The following is a 15,926-nucleotide window of genomic DNA, read 5'->3' as shown; positions in this document are numbered from 1 at the left end:
TTTGTTGATATCGGAGGGTGGGGGGGGTTCGGGGTTGGGATCGTGATGTGGTGGTTTGTGTGGGTTGTTGGTGTGTGGTGGGCAGGAGGGCATGTAAGTTTGTGTGGGTGGGTGTTAAGTGTCGGAGGCCAGAACCAAACTGGGGTCCTCCTGACTCCTGGGCCTGGACTTTACTCATTTCAACACCTAGCCACCAGAAGCCTCCTTTTTACAGATGAGAAAACTGAAATTAGAGAGGTTAAATGCCCTCACTATGCTAATATTGCTAATTAATTTTATAAAACATAATGCACTAGGTATTATACCACTCAAGTCCTACTCTTATACCTTGTAGTGTGGGGGTAACCCTAGGTTTTTAAGAGGTTGTGGAACAGACCACAAGATGTGAAGTAGACAGCAGCAAGCTGTAAAGCTTTCCAATAAAATGAAGTCTTGAGTGCAGGGATTTCCCTTTTTGTGTTGGTATTACAAAGAATCTAACAGTGATTCCCACAAAGTAGATACTTAATGTTTGTTGAACTGAGTATGGGTCCAGTGATATTCATCTGTCCTCTAGTCAAAGTTCAAATATTCCACAAAAGGGTTACTACTAATCAATAAACAAACAGGAGTGGATATCTGAATTGGGATATGCCACCCTAATGAAAAGAGACAATCACAAGACCTAGTTCAGGCTCTCATCACTCCTAGCCTGGACTATTATAATAACTTATTTCGAGTATTTAATTGCTGTCCCAGCCTGAAGACTTTCAAATTCATACTCCTCACTTCCCTCAAAGTGATATTCCTTAAGTGCAGGTCTAACTTTTTCACCCACTGAACTCCATTTCCAATTGCATCTAGGATCAAATATAAATCAGTTCTCTACTCATATTTAAGCCCTTCATAACTTGGTCACAACCTACCTCTCCAACCTTGTTTATTACACATTATTTCACTTTCCACACTCTATGCTACAGACAAATTGGCCTTCTTGCTGCTCCTCAAAAAGGACATTCCATCTCTACCTCTGTCTTAGCCATGTATGTTCCCTAAGCCTGGAATGCATGCCTTCACCTTCCACAGGCAAAGTCCCTAATTTGCTTTGAAACTCAAGTTCCATGTGAAGCCTTTCTAGATCCCTTCCCAGTTGTCCTCCTCTACCCCAAAATTATATGGTATACTTTTATATATACTCACTTTTGTACCTGCCCCCTCCCCCTTGGAATGCAAGCTCCTTGATGGCAGGGCAGGTTTGTGAGGTCAGAAGCTATAGCACCATACTTGGCATACAGTAAAAACTGTAATAAATATTTGCTTACGGCACTGAAAAATGTAAGGAAGTCCAAAATTTCACAAACTTCTCACCCGAAGACAAGAAGGGCACAGGATTTGGGAGTCAGAGGACCTGGGTTCGAATGTTACACCACTGGGCAAGGCATAAATCCCTCTGGGTCTCACTTTCCTTATCTCTCAATTGATAACTACCCCCCTGGCCCAGGCTGGGTCCCTTCACTACAAAGGGGCTTGGAGCCGTTCGCAACGCCTCCCTCGGCTTCAGAGGAGCCGGTCAGTCCTACTTGGCGGCCAAGGCAGATGCTTCTCTGCCAGCGCCGCAAAACACACACAGCAGCCCCGGCTCCCACGCGCGCATCCCCTAGCGCAGGAGACGGAAAGGAGGAGCCAGACCCAAAGACAACCGGCCTCCCGGCGCTGGCTAGAGGCTCCCCGAACAGGGGGAAGGGAGGGGAAAGGGGGCGGTGCGAGCCTCCCAGGAAGGGGGGAGGGGGCGGTGCGAACGCTCCCCGCCAAGCCTGGCGCCCGCTAGCCAGCCCGGGCCAGCGCAGCGCCGCTCAGGGCCCGCGCCGCTCCTCGCCCCTCCCCGGCTGCGCGGGCCGACGGCGGCCGCGGCTCCACGAGGTCGCGGGACGAGACACGTTCCTTTCTCCGCCTCCCTCCCTAGTCACCGTCACCGTCCTCCCCCCTCCACACCCTCCCAAGCCAACGAGTCCCCCCCAACCTCCCCATCCCCCTCCCGCGGTATCTCCTTGACGCAGGCTCCCTCCCCCTCCAACCTCTGCTTTAATGAACCCTTGCGGGGGCGGACGGACAGACGGACAGCTGCGAGTCCTGCGCCGCGGAGGTGGGGACGGCCGGAGCTGGTGCTGTTCCCGCCGCGGCTGCCCAGGACACTCTTCCGGGGGCTGGGGGGGAGGGAAGTGTAGCAGAGGAGAGGGGGCGACTGAAGCCTTGAGGGGGTGGGTGGGGGGAACAAGATGGCGTAACCTCTGCTCTTGCGGTGGGGGGAGGAGGTGCGCGGTTTAGACTGTGGGGGTGAGGGGGCAGAAGCGGGAGAGAATGACTTAGGACGCCCCCACGACACAGACCTACAGAGCGCTGAGGCGCGGACGCATGCGCCTTCCGCCAACGGGCGTTCGCTGGTGTCTCTTGAACTACTTCCGCCACGCTCCTGCGAGGCGGGGGAGGGGCGGGGGCCGAGTCGGGGTTGGAATCCGCCGCCTGCGGCCATGTTCGTCCAGGTCCCGCTACTCTGTGGCGGTGAGGTGGCGGGTGGGTGGTTAAATTCTGATGGAGGTAACTGGGAATGGAGAAGATGGAAGCGTTTGGGAATGGGCCTCTAAGGAAGGGTGGTGAGTTTTTTAGAAACTAGATGAGGAAGTGGAGAGATTGATTTCGATTCTTACAGGTCAGATCTATAAGCATTTATTAAACGCCTGCTGTGTGCCAGGTGCTGTGGTGAGCGCCTAAGGGTGCGGTGCAGGCCTTAGACTCACGGACCCGGGACCCTAGGGTAGATTGAGGCTGGGAGCAGAGGGAAGTCCGGGCTGGGTGTTGCACATAGGATAAAACGTGGTGTAGTGACTGAAAATCAGGAGGACCTGGGTTCAGTTTCTGCCTCTGACATGTGTGACCCTGGTAGAGTCATCCTCTCTGAGCCTCAATTTCCTCTGTGAAAATTAGGGGTCTCAGGGGCGGCCAGGTGGCTCAGCGAGCACCGGCTCCAGTGTCGTGATGACCTGGATCAAATCCGGGCTTGGATACTCAGCACCACACCCAGAAATAACTGGCCATGTAACCTTGAGCAAGTTACTTAACCCCTATTGCTTTAAAAAAAAATAATAAAAAAAAAAAAAAGAAAATTAGGGGTCTCTAAGGACCCTTATAGTCTAAATCCATGATCCTGTACTAATGGGGATTATTCTCCTATCTGCCAGGACCTTGAGCTAAAATGGGGAAGAAGTGGGTGTGGTGATGGGGTACCCCTAAACCCCTTAATCTAAACCTCGACAGTGGGATAGTAGAAAGGGGGGGTGAGAATTTCGGACACCCAACCCCAATACTACACACTATTCTTGACCACCAACCCTCTACACACAGTTTCTGGCTTGGGCACCATTTTCTTCGATATCCTCTTAACATTTTCCCCAAAATTTTCTTTTACATGATTAAGATTTAACATTTAACATCCATAGGCACTGCCTTGGGAGCTTGGTTCTATACGAAAATTTTGCTGGATAGTCAGTCCCCATGTTTGCTTTCCTTAGTTTTGTCCTATTTCTTAGTATGCCCTGAGGTCCAAAATGAAAAATTGTACAACATCAAAACAATCTTGAGACTCACTTCAATATAGATTGTAGAATTTAGAGAAAGGTAACAAAGGGTTACTGTATGTGAAGTTGAGGCAACCAGCTGAAATCAAGATAGACGTAAAGAAGTCATCTTAAGCTAAAATACTTTCATGAAAATTTCATTAAATGAGAATTGATAGTATTTCGTGATTTAAAGAGACCTGTAGGTCTCCACCCCAGGTCTATAACTAGGGCAAGTTTGACCAGGACTTTGTCCCAGGGCCCTGAAATTTAGAGAGGGCTGACAGCAGTTGTCCTATTTCAGCAAGTGAAGTTTAGGACCTGGTTAGCAGGAATCATTAGCCAAAATAGAATGCTCTCAGATGACCTCTACACATCTAAGTGAGCTCCTTCCCAGCAGTACCATCCTTGAGGTGTCCTACCATCTCTCTTAACCACAAAACTTTTTATGTACTAATATCTGAGGTCTTCACCCCCATCCTAATTAAGGGTGAGTTTTAAAAGTTGATCTGAGCGACCATTTCATGCTGTTTGCCCTGGCTACATTTTGTAGTGTTTTCCACAGGCCCCAGAAATACTGGTTTATAGCTCTACTCCTTCCCATGTCACTTAGGCACTGAGTCTCCCTAGAGATTTCTCAACTTTGTCCCAGGAAGTTTGTTAGACCTCCATGCAGATGAAGTAGGTATTTCTTCTTAAGCTGGGGGTTTGAATACTTTCAACACTGGAAATGCACTTTATCTGAAACAGAGCTTTGAGAGTAGGAACCTCTTTCCCTTGTGTGCTCTCTTCCTTCTGTACTCTTCCCTCTCCTGCCTCAGTTACCATTTGACTTTGGAAAAGAGGCTTTCATGTTTAAATATTCTTGACTTGGAGAGTAAATCAAACTTTATGATGACATTAACGTGGTGAAAAGGGATGATAAAAAATTTTTGCAGGCTAAGTTTTTTTAAACTAGATACTGTTCCTGTCATACTCGTTTTTGCATGCCCATTTAGTCCAGCTGTCTCATCTTATAGATAAAACAACTTGAGTCCCACAGGAATTAAGTTATTTGCTAAAGGTAACACAATTAGTCAATCCATAGAACCTCCTGCTCCAGATCTTTAGGCTTTACAAGCAAATATATAGAGGCAGTGGGGCCACATCATGAAAAATCACGTGGAATTTAGCGTGATGATTAAAAAGGTTCAAGAGACATAGTTTCTGGGTAATTGAATCATTTTATTTATAAGAGCAGCATGTTATTAATAAAAGGATGGTCACTTGGCCATCTCTCTTGGACAAAAAAACAACCATGGTGGGGGACTTTTGGCTTATATGGTCTTTTGAAAGAGAAGTGTCAGTCAACTCTGATTGGTTAACACAATGGGAGGTGGGCTACATTGATAGAAACTATCTCTAAACACAGACTACCCCCAGCCTCGGGCCATCCATTCAAAGAACATTTGCCCCACCCAAGCCCGAGTGGAACACAGTGGTTACTCCCCAGGGTGGGGTCTTGAAGAAGAAAGTCCAATCTCATCAGCCATGTCATTCAAAAGACAACTTTTAAAATTGGGAATTTAGAAGAAGGGGAGAACTCGGAATCTCCCCAAATTATTGGTTATTGAAAATAATTTCTCTCTAGTCAGAGAAGTTGGGTCCAAATCCTAGCTCTGCTGCTTACTACTGGTCGGACCCTAGGTAAAGCACTTCTCTCTGGGCTTTAGTTCTTTCATCTGTAAAATAAGGAAGTTGGAATAGATGATTATTGAGGACCCTTCCAGCTCTAAATCTATGTTCCTATTATATACAAAAGTTTTTAAAAGTGAGAACTTAAGGAGGAAATTATATATATACAGAATAGTGGAAATTAAAGGCATCACATAGTAAAAGATAGTATGGGATTTGTGATATTGCCAGAGTTCTAGAAGGTCTTGGAATGTTAGTCATTTATGAGCTGTGCTTCTACCTCCTGTAGCCTGCTAAAACCATAATTGTCTGGGGTGGGGAGGGGAGAGTAAGTTTTACTTTAGAATAGTAGTCATGATTTGCTTGCAGTTTTACAGGACTGTGGAACTTAAAAGGTCAGAAAATAATTTTTCCACTAAGTACCATATCATTAACATCAATTATCCTAGAATATAAATGCTTACTGGGGTGTCATTTAAGTAACAACAAGGTAAAACAGTGAAGTTCTTGCTGAAGTTAAGGCATTGGTTACAACTAGCCTCAGAAAAAGTGATTTCCAGAGCATGTGGGGAATACACAACAGGAGACCAAGTGAATTCATCATACCACAAAAATGTCTCCGTCCTGTCGACAAAGTCATTAAAGAAAAATGAAGCATTGTTTCTGAAGACTTTTACATTCCTTTGGCATAATAACTTCAATATAGAATCACTGGTACAAAAAGAAATTGCACATATTTAAGTTAAAATGTCTGCTTTAAAAAAAAAAAAGTGTCCGGATTATGTAATAAAAGACGTCCTCCATGCTCCAAAGAAGAGTCGGAGCCACTGCAGAAGCCACAGTTAATAAGGAGCCGTCTGCAGTGTGATGGAGTGGTTTTTTTGTTTCTGCCAACAAGTCAAAGCAGATGCCAATGTAGACAATTCATTTCAGATGACCTGCAAATGATGTCCTACAAATACTTTTCCCCTTTGGTGATGTGTGGCTATCTTGTTTTTTAGGAAGCCTTTTCGGGGTGTGTGTGTGTGTGCATATATGTGTGTATACATGTGAAGACAGGTATATATCTACATGTATTCGTATATATGTGTGTGTATATACATATGCATGTGTATGTATGCATATTTGTTTTTTTCCTTTTCTACCTTTCTTCAATGCTTAAGCAATAACTAAAAAAAGGCGAATGTGAGAATTAGAGAACTTGGCTGTATCCGATTTATTTTAATTTTCTGGCACTGAGTATCTGAATCATAGTGAAATGTAGTATTTGCAGTCTCTGAGCTGAAACATATCAATTTCAAGTATTAGACTTTGTTTTAGATACAGATTTCTCTCACTGAGAAGGATCCTTAGCTTTGCCAATAAAAATGCTATGTGACCATGGGCAAGGTACTTAAGCTCTTGTAGTAGTCAACCACCTCATTTATAAAACAGGATTGGGACCTCTTCACATTCTTTGATGCTTAAAAGCAAAGAGGACCAAAGAGTAGACCATGAAGTTACATCCTCACCTTAGTACTACCGACAGTGTTAACAGGTACCTCCTTACACAGAAACCACTTCCAGTTATAGAAGATTCTCCATAAGGCTCTATTCTACACACTTTGAGCAACCCAAACTTAGACTAAAAGCAATGGTAGGATGGCAAAGGATTAAAAGTTCAAACTGAATTATGTATGTCAAAACTAGGTCTGTAAATGCCAGTCTTTTAGAAATAAACTTAAGCAATCAGGAAATCAATCTAACTTTCAGAGACTGTAAAATTCAATATGTACATACTGTAGTAGCTTTTGTCTCATAAATGTTTCAAAAATGCCCTATACAAAAAAATATTGAAATTAATTTACTCTGAAATAAATGCTATACCTACAGTGAAGCAAGAAAATCATCCAGAAACTTTCTGGTTACTGGCTCAAAGGTACCAATAGGTAACAACAACAAGCAAGTTATTAAACTTGAAATAGTGTAATTAAAGGAACAGTAAATCAGGAGTCTGAGGACCTGCTTTAGAATCTCAGCTCTCATACTTAGTAGGTAGTAAGAGAGCTTATTGTGCAACCCTGGATGATTCATTTAGCATTTTAGAGCCTCAATTTCTTTATCTGTAAAATATTGAGTAAATTATGCTCAAATTGTAATGTTTCTGTGACATTCATGTTAACCAACCATTCCCTGAAAATCATCTGAATTAAAAGCATACTGTTTTCTTATAGTCCCAATGTTTAAATGGGTTAGTACAGTGGTAGAACATGGAATCATAAGCTCATTTGCTCTTATCATAATTGTAGATTAAATGGAAACCAAAGAATAATTCAAAAGGAATATATGCAAGCCAAGAAGGAATATTAACTGAAATACCATGGTAAAGAGTAACATGATGTGTCAGAAAAAGAGTAGTAGCCTAATACCTTGATTGGCAATGGATAAAAGCCTTTCTATTTCATTTAAAGAAAAATTCCAACCTTGCAGCAATAACCTCACCATCCTCAATATAATTAAAAGAATTTATTGCATGCCTAATTGTACAAGACTTTATAAAGCAAATTAAACAAACATGGCCCTTGCCCTCTAGGAAGTTGAAATTTAAAAGCCTGTCTATGTATGTAGACATATTGGTCTAGTAGGACCATAAGGTTTAGTCTAATTTGCTACAGCTAGAACCAACCCAGAAGTACCACTTGTGTTACTCAAGAAACATTAAAATGGAGATTGGCAACTTCCCAGAGGAGGTATGCCAATTTATTCATTTCTTTAAAAAAAAAAAAGGGACTGAGAAGTATTAAGTTGTACACCATGTTTAAAAAGCCTATTACAAAATGCAACCAAATCTAGGAAGGGGATATCAAATATGGGCTATCAGTTAACAATTTTCTGCTAATACTTTAGGTGTCATTTAACATTTTTGGTAGAATTAATTAAACAGTTAGTTAAGAAGGCAAAAAAAAAAAAGGCAGTTAGACTTAGTAGGCAGAGTATTAGACCTACAGTGAGAAAGACCTGTTTTCAGTCATTAGCTGTTTTTGTGACCAAGGACAAGTTATTTAGCTTCAATCAATTCTCTAAAACAGTTTACATATATATATGTATGTGTGTGTAGAATGTATATATACGTATGTGTGTATATATTATAATTATATGTAAATATATATATAAAAGAAATGTATAGATATAATTGATATATATATATATACTATAATACACATACAGCTATAAGATAAATCCATGAAATGTCAGGAAGGGAGGCCCTACCCCAACATCAGTTAATAGTCATGAGATATTAAATTGACTACAGAGATATCTTTCTCATCTAGTCATAAGGATCTCAGGTCTCTTTATGAGGTAGGAATGCATCTCTAATTGAGGGGAGAAGGAATTTGCCTGAGAAAGCTAATTAGCCAAACTTCTATGAGCTTTAAATAGCTAAGCCCATCAAATCTTAGCAGTCAAGGCTTGGAGCACTTGTAGAGTGAGACCCCTGAACTGTGAGGGGAGAGAATTTCTCCCCATGGCCATCTGGACCTTTGTAGAGGAGCTAATGGACCAGTAGGAGACATTCACTCCAGACAGAAAAGAGGTCTAGAGAGGCAGTTGTCTGAAGGAAGAAACAATTTTGAGAAGTGTGAGTCAGGCTGTGGAAAGGAACAGACCCTAGGAATTTGGCATGAGGAGTCTGAGAAGAGAGAAAGGAAAAAAGGATAGTAAGGGAATTAAGAGATTAAAAAAGACAGGCAGGAACAGTAGAAACAAGAAATTGAGTAGCCTGCTGTGCAGTAGTGAAGGCCTTAAAAGCAGATGACAAAGAACTATGTCCGTTTATACATTAATTTAATCTTGGTCCCCCAATCTCATGTAACATTAATAAAACATTGCTGTGCTTCTTATATGTTTATTTACTTTCTGCCAATCAAGTCAGTTGGTTAGTTTGGATATTAATGAGACCTCAGATAAAATCCCAATATAAATCAGTACAACACACAAAAAAAGTTGCAAAATTAGTTTGTAATTCCTAAAAACTACATTGGTCTCTTAGCCATGTTGATGCATCTTAAATATCTCTTCTATAAGTATCACATGTTAATATTCAATTTTACACATTTATCTGTATTTGCATTTAACTTTCATTAAAGTCCTCCCCTTCCCAAACACTAGCAAAGAACAAGTTTTGCCAGTCCCACAAAAATGGAAAGGCTTTGGGTTCTTGATTAGCAATGGACTTCATATATATTGCGTAAGGACTCAGCTAGCTAATTTTAGAGAGGTTTATCAACAGAAGGTTAGACACAAAATTACATATTGGAAGCAGGTAATTTGGCCACAGCAAATCATAAAGACCATCTAGTAATGCACAGAAAAGTTACGATTTAAATCAGTAGAGAGAATACTGATACCAAAGAAACCATTAATATTTTGAAGAATTGAAGAACTTCCCATTTTAAAAAATGAAAATCAGTGAATTGACTGGTCTTTAGCTAATATACACTATAGTAAAAAATTAATAAAGCTTCTAATAGTAAAAAGTAATGCTACATGATAGTTCAACAGAAAACTCAATTTGTCATTCCTCAAATAAGGATACCACCATTCTAAATATATTTGTGGTCTTGCCCTCAGAACCCACAAGGAAACTATATGACCTTGAGTTTCATTTAAACTCTCTAGGCCCCAGTTCCCTCTTCTGAAAAAAAAAAGAGGGATTAGAATAGATGATCCCATAGGAATTGGTTTTTGCTGATACAACATTGTATAATTATGCAAAATAGTTTTTTGTTGTTGCAAGGTTGTTATGGAGTTCTCTGAGCTGGCTTACTCTGATCTGTCCTCACACTGGCAGGTCTGGGGTTCCTAAAAAAGGAGAACTACAACATGACTATAACGCATACAAACTCCCAGAGTCCTAGGCACAAGTCCTTTGGGGGAGGGGACACTCCCTCTACTTGTCACTCTCCTGAGTCCACACTGTTATAACTCCCATCTACATAAATCAGTCATAATGATAAAACCAATGAATTCTTAAACATAATAAAGCAAATGCATGAATAGTTATATAATATCACATAGTTCCTTACTACATGGTAAATGCAATAATAATCTAGATGTAGTCTACATATAAACCTAGATCATACTCTCCCAACAAGACATTAAATATCAGTGTGGAAGAGTGGGCAGGGAAATTCAAGAGTGAAGACAATCCTTGTGTTTGGGGCAACTCGCAATTCTGAACAATAGGCCTTGGTCCCTTCAGAAGCAATCTTCATTACATGAAGCTGCTTCTCTGACAATTGTTCTCCTTCTGATCTTCACTGTTTTACTGCCAAAAATCCATTCCTCTTTTCAAATTGATGAAGTAATAACAAGTTTTTAAAAATTAATAATCACTCATAAAAGAGCACTGAGGAATTGTTACACTATGGTAATGATAAACAGTTCCCTTGAGCTAAAGAAGTGCAAAACTCTCAGGTTGGCTCTCTGGGTAATGAAGACAAACCCAGACAGCTCTTCTGCATTGCAGAATCAGATTTCAATATTTAATTACAACAATTCAAAAGCCAAATCAAATTTCTCAGGTTGACTCTCTGCATAATGCAAACAAACCCAGTTAGCTCTTTGCTCTATTGGATTCTATATTATAAATCAACTATCAGTTTTTCTAACAGCAAAGCAGATGCAGAGCTAGTCTTTTCCCTTCTCATTCTCTCTATCCAGAAAGAAATAGCAATAAATCAGCATCTTCCAGCTTAGCAAGTGAAGCCTTTTCAGCATATTCCCTGATCTTCTAGGTCAGCTCCTTCCAGCTAGTTCATCCACTTTTTTCTCTGGCTTTCTCACCTCAGATCCATCAAACCAGTTCTTCCATTTTCTTCCTGCTGGCTACTTTAACATTTTTAATGACTCAAATCAGAACTTCTTTGTGCTCAGTAATTCATCCTTCCCTTATGATATAAAACTCACAAAATAATTATTTAAGATTTGGGAAATGCCTTACATCTCATTTGAACCTCACAACAGTCCTTGGAGGTATTAGTTTTATCTTATTTTACAGCTGAAGAAACTGAAATTGAGGGAGGTTAAGTGACTTGCCTAGGGTCATATAACTAGTATCTGAGGTAGGATTTGAATTTAGGCCTTCCTTGTCTCCAAAAATCAATTTTTCAGTTAGTTATGAAACCAATTGTCTCCAGTTAATCATCTCATAGTCTCCAAACCCTTATTTTATTTACAACTTTGTGAGTTTTACTCTCTCAAACTCTAAAAAATAGTTATATTTAAATGACCTGAGGTACCACAATGCCCTGCTTCAATCAATCATTTCTCTTTCATCAAACAGATCTCTCGCTTTTTTATCTAGTCCTTTTAACAGTCTCTTCTCACAACTTCATCCTCATTGGAAGTATTTGACAGCATGGCTGAAAACATCACGAAAAGCATAGGAGCGAACACACAGCCTTATTTCACTCCATTGGTGACTGGGAAAGCATGAGGGCATTGTCCCTTATCCAGAACCTGGGCAAGCATGCCATTATGAAATTGACATACAATGCGGATGAACTTCTCTGGGCAACCAAATTTTGACATAATTTTCCATAAGCCTCCATGACCACCAGTATCAGAGGCCTTGGCCTACAAACATTGTGTACAGACCTCTGTTCTGCTCCTGGCATTTCTCCTGGAGTTGTTGGGCAGCAAACACCATATCAATTGTTTCCTGGCCCTTTCTGAAACCACACTAGCTCTCAGGTAAATGACCATCTTCCAAAGGGTGAAGGATCAGCCTATTAAGGAGGACTCTGACAAGAATCTTGCCAGCAATGACTAAGAGGACACCCCCCCCCCATAATTGCCACAGGACAATGTGTTTCCTTTACCTTTATAGAGATGGAAAATGGAGGCATCCTTGAACTCCTGGGTGATAATCTCCTCTTGTCATATAACCTTGAAAATTTCAGTCAGCTTTTGTATAAGCAATGGACCCCCTACCTTGTAAATCTCAGCTGGAATAGAATCAGCACCAGGTGCTTTGCCACACAAAAGGAGCCTAATGGCATTCAAAACCTCTTCCATTGGGACTTCAGCTAGGGAGGGATTGACTGCAACCTGAGGTCAATAAAATCAGCATTGATTGATGATGGTCTGTTGAGAGCACTGTGGAAGTGTTCAGGATCTCTAGGATCATATCCATATCACTAATCAATATAGTTCCATCAGTGCTAAGTAGTTGAGATGCACCATTGGTCTTTGGTCTATGAATAGCCTTCAGGGCATCATAAAAGTGCTTTGGATTGTTCCTATCAGAGTAAGACTTAATTGCATCTGCTTTCTTGCTCAGCTAAGAATCTTGCATCTCTCTAAGTACTTTACTTTTTTTTAAGCAATCAGGGTTAAGTAACTTGCTCAAGGTTACACGGCCAGGTGTTTCTGTGTGTGGTGCTAAGTATCTGAGCCCGGATTCGATCCCCAGGTCATCCTGACACTGGGGCCGGTGATCTTACTTGCTGAGCCACCTGGCTGCCCCTAAGCAATTGGGGTTAAGTAATTTGCTCAAGGTTACACGGCCAGGTGTTTCTGGGTGGGTGCTAAGTGTCTGAGCCCGGATTCGATCCCCAGGTCATCCCGACACTGGGGCCAGTGCTCTTACTCGCTGTGCTACCTGGCCGCCCCCGTGACCCTGGATTCTTAAAAACTATTATCAGTCAAATACAAGCTCTGACAGAGCTGTAAGATTCTAAATATGGTCACAGAAATAGCTTGTATCTCCATGTGACCTTGGGCAAGTCACTTAACCCCAATTGCCCTGCAAAAAGCAAAAAAAAAAAAATAGCTTGTATCTGCTTTTAAAGGATCAGCCCAGCTAAATACAGGAAAGTTTATCAAAAATAAACTGGGCATTAGGGAATAAATTATTTTTCTGTGACAACCCATCAAACACACACACACCCGTTGCTTCTCTATGACTACTTTCAGTTTTTGAAGTGATGGTATCAGGGTGGTAGAAAAGGGGCATGTGATTAGAATTATAATGTTCAGCTCATCTACAAGCATCGCTGACTGATGTGACTTCTGGACTCCTTGATCTAAATTCTTTCACTGCTTAAACTTTGGTTAGAAAGTGTGATTTAAAAAAATATTTCCCTGTTATTGTAACATACAATACCTACAATAACATAGAGAAACTGAACCATATGAATATAGATATTTTTACTGGAAAGGAAATTTTAAAAAATGTAAGGAAGATTCAGTTAAATGGAAAAATGGTTAACAAATTCTCCTTGGAGTGGAAAAAGAAAGGGTTGGTGAAATTGTGTTCAAATAAGAAGAAAAGTAATTTCATAAAACACTTGGTCATCTTACCTTTCAGTGCTCATGAAAATAATTGCAGTTTATGTACCAACCAACATTTTTCAGCAGATGGTGAAGTAGAGAAATCCTACAAAGAACTCAATAAGATTCTCCAAACTACTTAACTACTTGGTGTTTAACTGTAAAGGTGGGATTTATTAAGATTTATTAAGTGCCTCTTATATGCCAAGCACTGTGCTAAATTCTGGGCATACAAAAAGAGGTGAAAGATAGTCCCTGCTCTCAAGGAGCATACAGTCTAATGGGAGAGGCAAAAAAGCAAACAAATATGTACAAACAAGCTATATACAGGATAAAGAGAAAATAAATAGGAGAGGAAAGGCACTGGAATTAAGAGGGAAAGGCTTCTTGTAGAACATGCAATTTTAGTTGAGACTTAAAGGAAGTCAGGAAAGTCAGTAGGTGGAGAAGAGGACAGCAAAAAGTATGTTGAAAAATAAACTTGAGGATTACGAAACAAAACAAATCAATGTCTTGTGCATATTCTTACATATCACATGTAGTGACATTATCAATTTGTTATAGCAAAGGTCAAAATCAATACCAATTTAGAAAAAAAGAACAAAAAAAATCTGAAATTTTGCCTTGCAATTACAAGAACTCTAACCTTACCTATTCAAAAAAGCTATCAATTTTCAAAAAGAGAAATTTTTAAAAAGACACCACAATTTCCAATCAAACTTTAAGCAGTGAAAGTAGTTAGAAGGAATCTAGAAATCATCTCAGCCAGCAGATACTTTATTTCCTTCCCAAGTAGAGAATTATACCAGTTAAAATCATTGTCACTTTAGAAGACACTCATTTGCAAAATCTCATGGAGGAGGATAGTTAAAGTTTATAGTTGGAGCCACCTGCAAAAAATGGCAAACAACATTAAAGGAAAAAGGAGCCTGAAAAAAGTGTGGCATGAAACTCAATTAGATTATCTCAAGAGCATGTATAAATAAAATTAGAAAGAGTATAACAAATAGACAAAGAATGGAACAGATCCCTCAGTATTTCATTAACAATTTTATTCTTGATGACAACAGGGTCATCACTTTTAAACTAACATGTTAGTCCTCAGTTTGCTATATTAGGACATGGGAATAATACCAAAGATGCATATGGGAAGAGTAACAGGAACACAGAGAGTAAACATGAATCCATACATTAATCCATCTTGGGGGTTACATAGTTTTGAAAGCATTATGGGAAACAATTTTCAAGATGTTAGAAAGAAAGGAAGATGCCAGATGACTGGGGTGGGGGGTGGGGGGAAATCAGATATTATCTTACTACCTAAAAGATGTGATTGAGAGAATATTGATAAGTATTGGTCAATACTCTTACCTTCTTACCTTTATAGAGTATGTGGCATTTCTATCAAGTTTGAGCGGTAGGTAGCATGGCATACAGGAGAGTGTCAGAGTTAGGAGAGTCTTAGGTTCAGATTTTGCCTCTGACACTTACTAATGATTATGAGCAATTCACTTAACTTCTCTACACTTGTCTCATCTATAAAAATGGGCATTATAATGGCTGGAGAATGTACTTCTGAGGGCTGTTGTGACCAATAAATGAGATAATGTATGAAAGCTTTAAAAGTAATGTCAGTTATTGTGATGATGATGATGAAATACATGTATTGAAAATATCCTTGATGAAAATATGAAGGGCTTTAACAAATTATTTTCTATAGGAGACTATATCTTCATAGTCACAAAAGTAACTGAAAAATATAGTAATTAAAAGATCTCAATAAGTTGACTGTTAGTTGAATTATCAAAAAGCATTTTTCTTGGAAGAGCAAAATACAGCCTTAAAAAGGCTCTCTTCCAACAAAGGGCCTCTAATGCATATTTAAGGTCATATAAGACTGGAAACACAGTGATAACTTGGTTCAGTGATTATCTGATTTTAAGTATCAAGTGAGGCATGCACACATGCACACCAAAGGTGTTTATCATTGACATAGAAGGTATCCAAAGCGAGTCAAAATGGAAGAGATTGCCTATAGATGTAAAAAACGTTCCTTTTTGTAGTTGACTTTGTGCTGTTGAATCAAGTCCCAGAACGTTACAAAGCCTCCATGGTGAGATACCCCCACTGCTTAAAAATAGTTCAGTCCAATAATCTACACAGGAAAAAAAATCAGACTGTGACTGGTCCCTAGTTTCCTAGGCAACTAGTTCCCTAGACTAACTCCAAAATAAATAAGGAGAGTTGGAGATGGAAGGAGGGAGTCTATAGACAACTTGTAACAACAGCCATAGGAATAATAATTGACACATACAGTGAGTGCCTTAAGATTAACAGAGCATGTCC

General features: G+C 40.1%; 1 protein-coding gene across 4 annotated transcripts in view; it reads right to left on the bottom strand.

Annotated features, from left to right (window-relative positions):
- SUPT3H (SPT3 homolog, SAGA and STAGA complex component) overlaps positions 1 to 2,457 on the bottom strand; it is a 677,491-nt gene extending 675,034 nt beyond the window's left edge. For 2 of the 4 annotated variants that reach the window (XM_069065836.1, XM_069065838.1), the window contains exon 1: positions 2,055 to 2,186. The gene's annotated coding sequence lies outside the window, so the exon portion shown is untranslated. Of the gene's footprint in view, positions 1 to 2,054; positions 2,187 to 2,366 lie in introns of those variants that run through there. The other 2 variants (XM_069065839.1, XM_069065837.1) reach the window with 2 other exon arrangements.
- Between the last annotated feature and the right edge of the window lie 13,469 nt (positions 2,458 to 15,926).

This window comes from Petaurus breviceps, unplaced genomic scaffold (genome assembly GCF_028583685.1).
Source record: "Petaurus breviceps papuanus isolate PSGF00001 unplaced genomic scaffold, PetGlider_PUasm1.0 90701, whole genome shotgun sequence".
Classification (NCBI taxonomy): domain Eukaryota; kingdom Metazoa; phylum Chordata; class Mammalia; order Diprotodontia; family Petauridae; genus Petaurus; species Petaurus breviceps.
The sequence above is the reverse complement of the archived record's forward strand: the minus strand, read 5'-3'. Positions and strand labels throughout refer to the sequence as shown.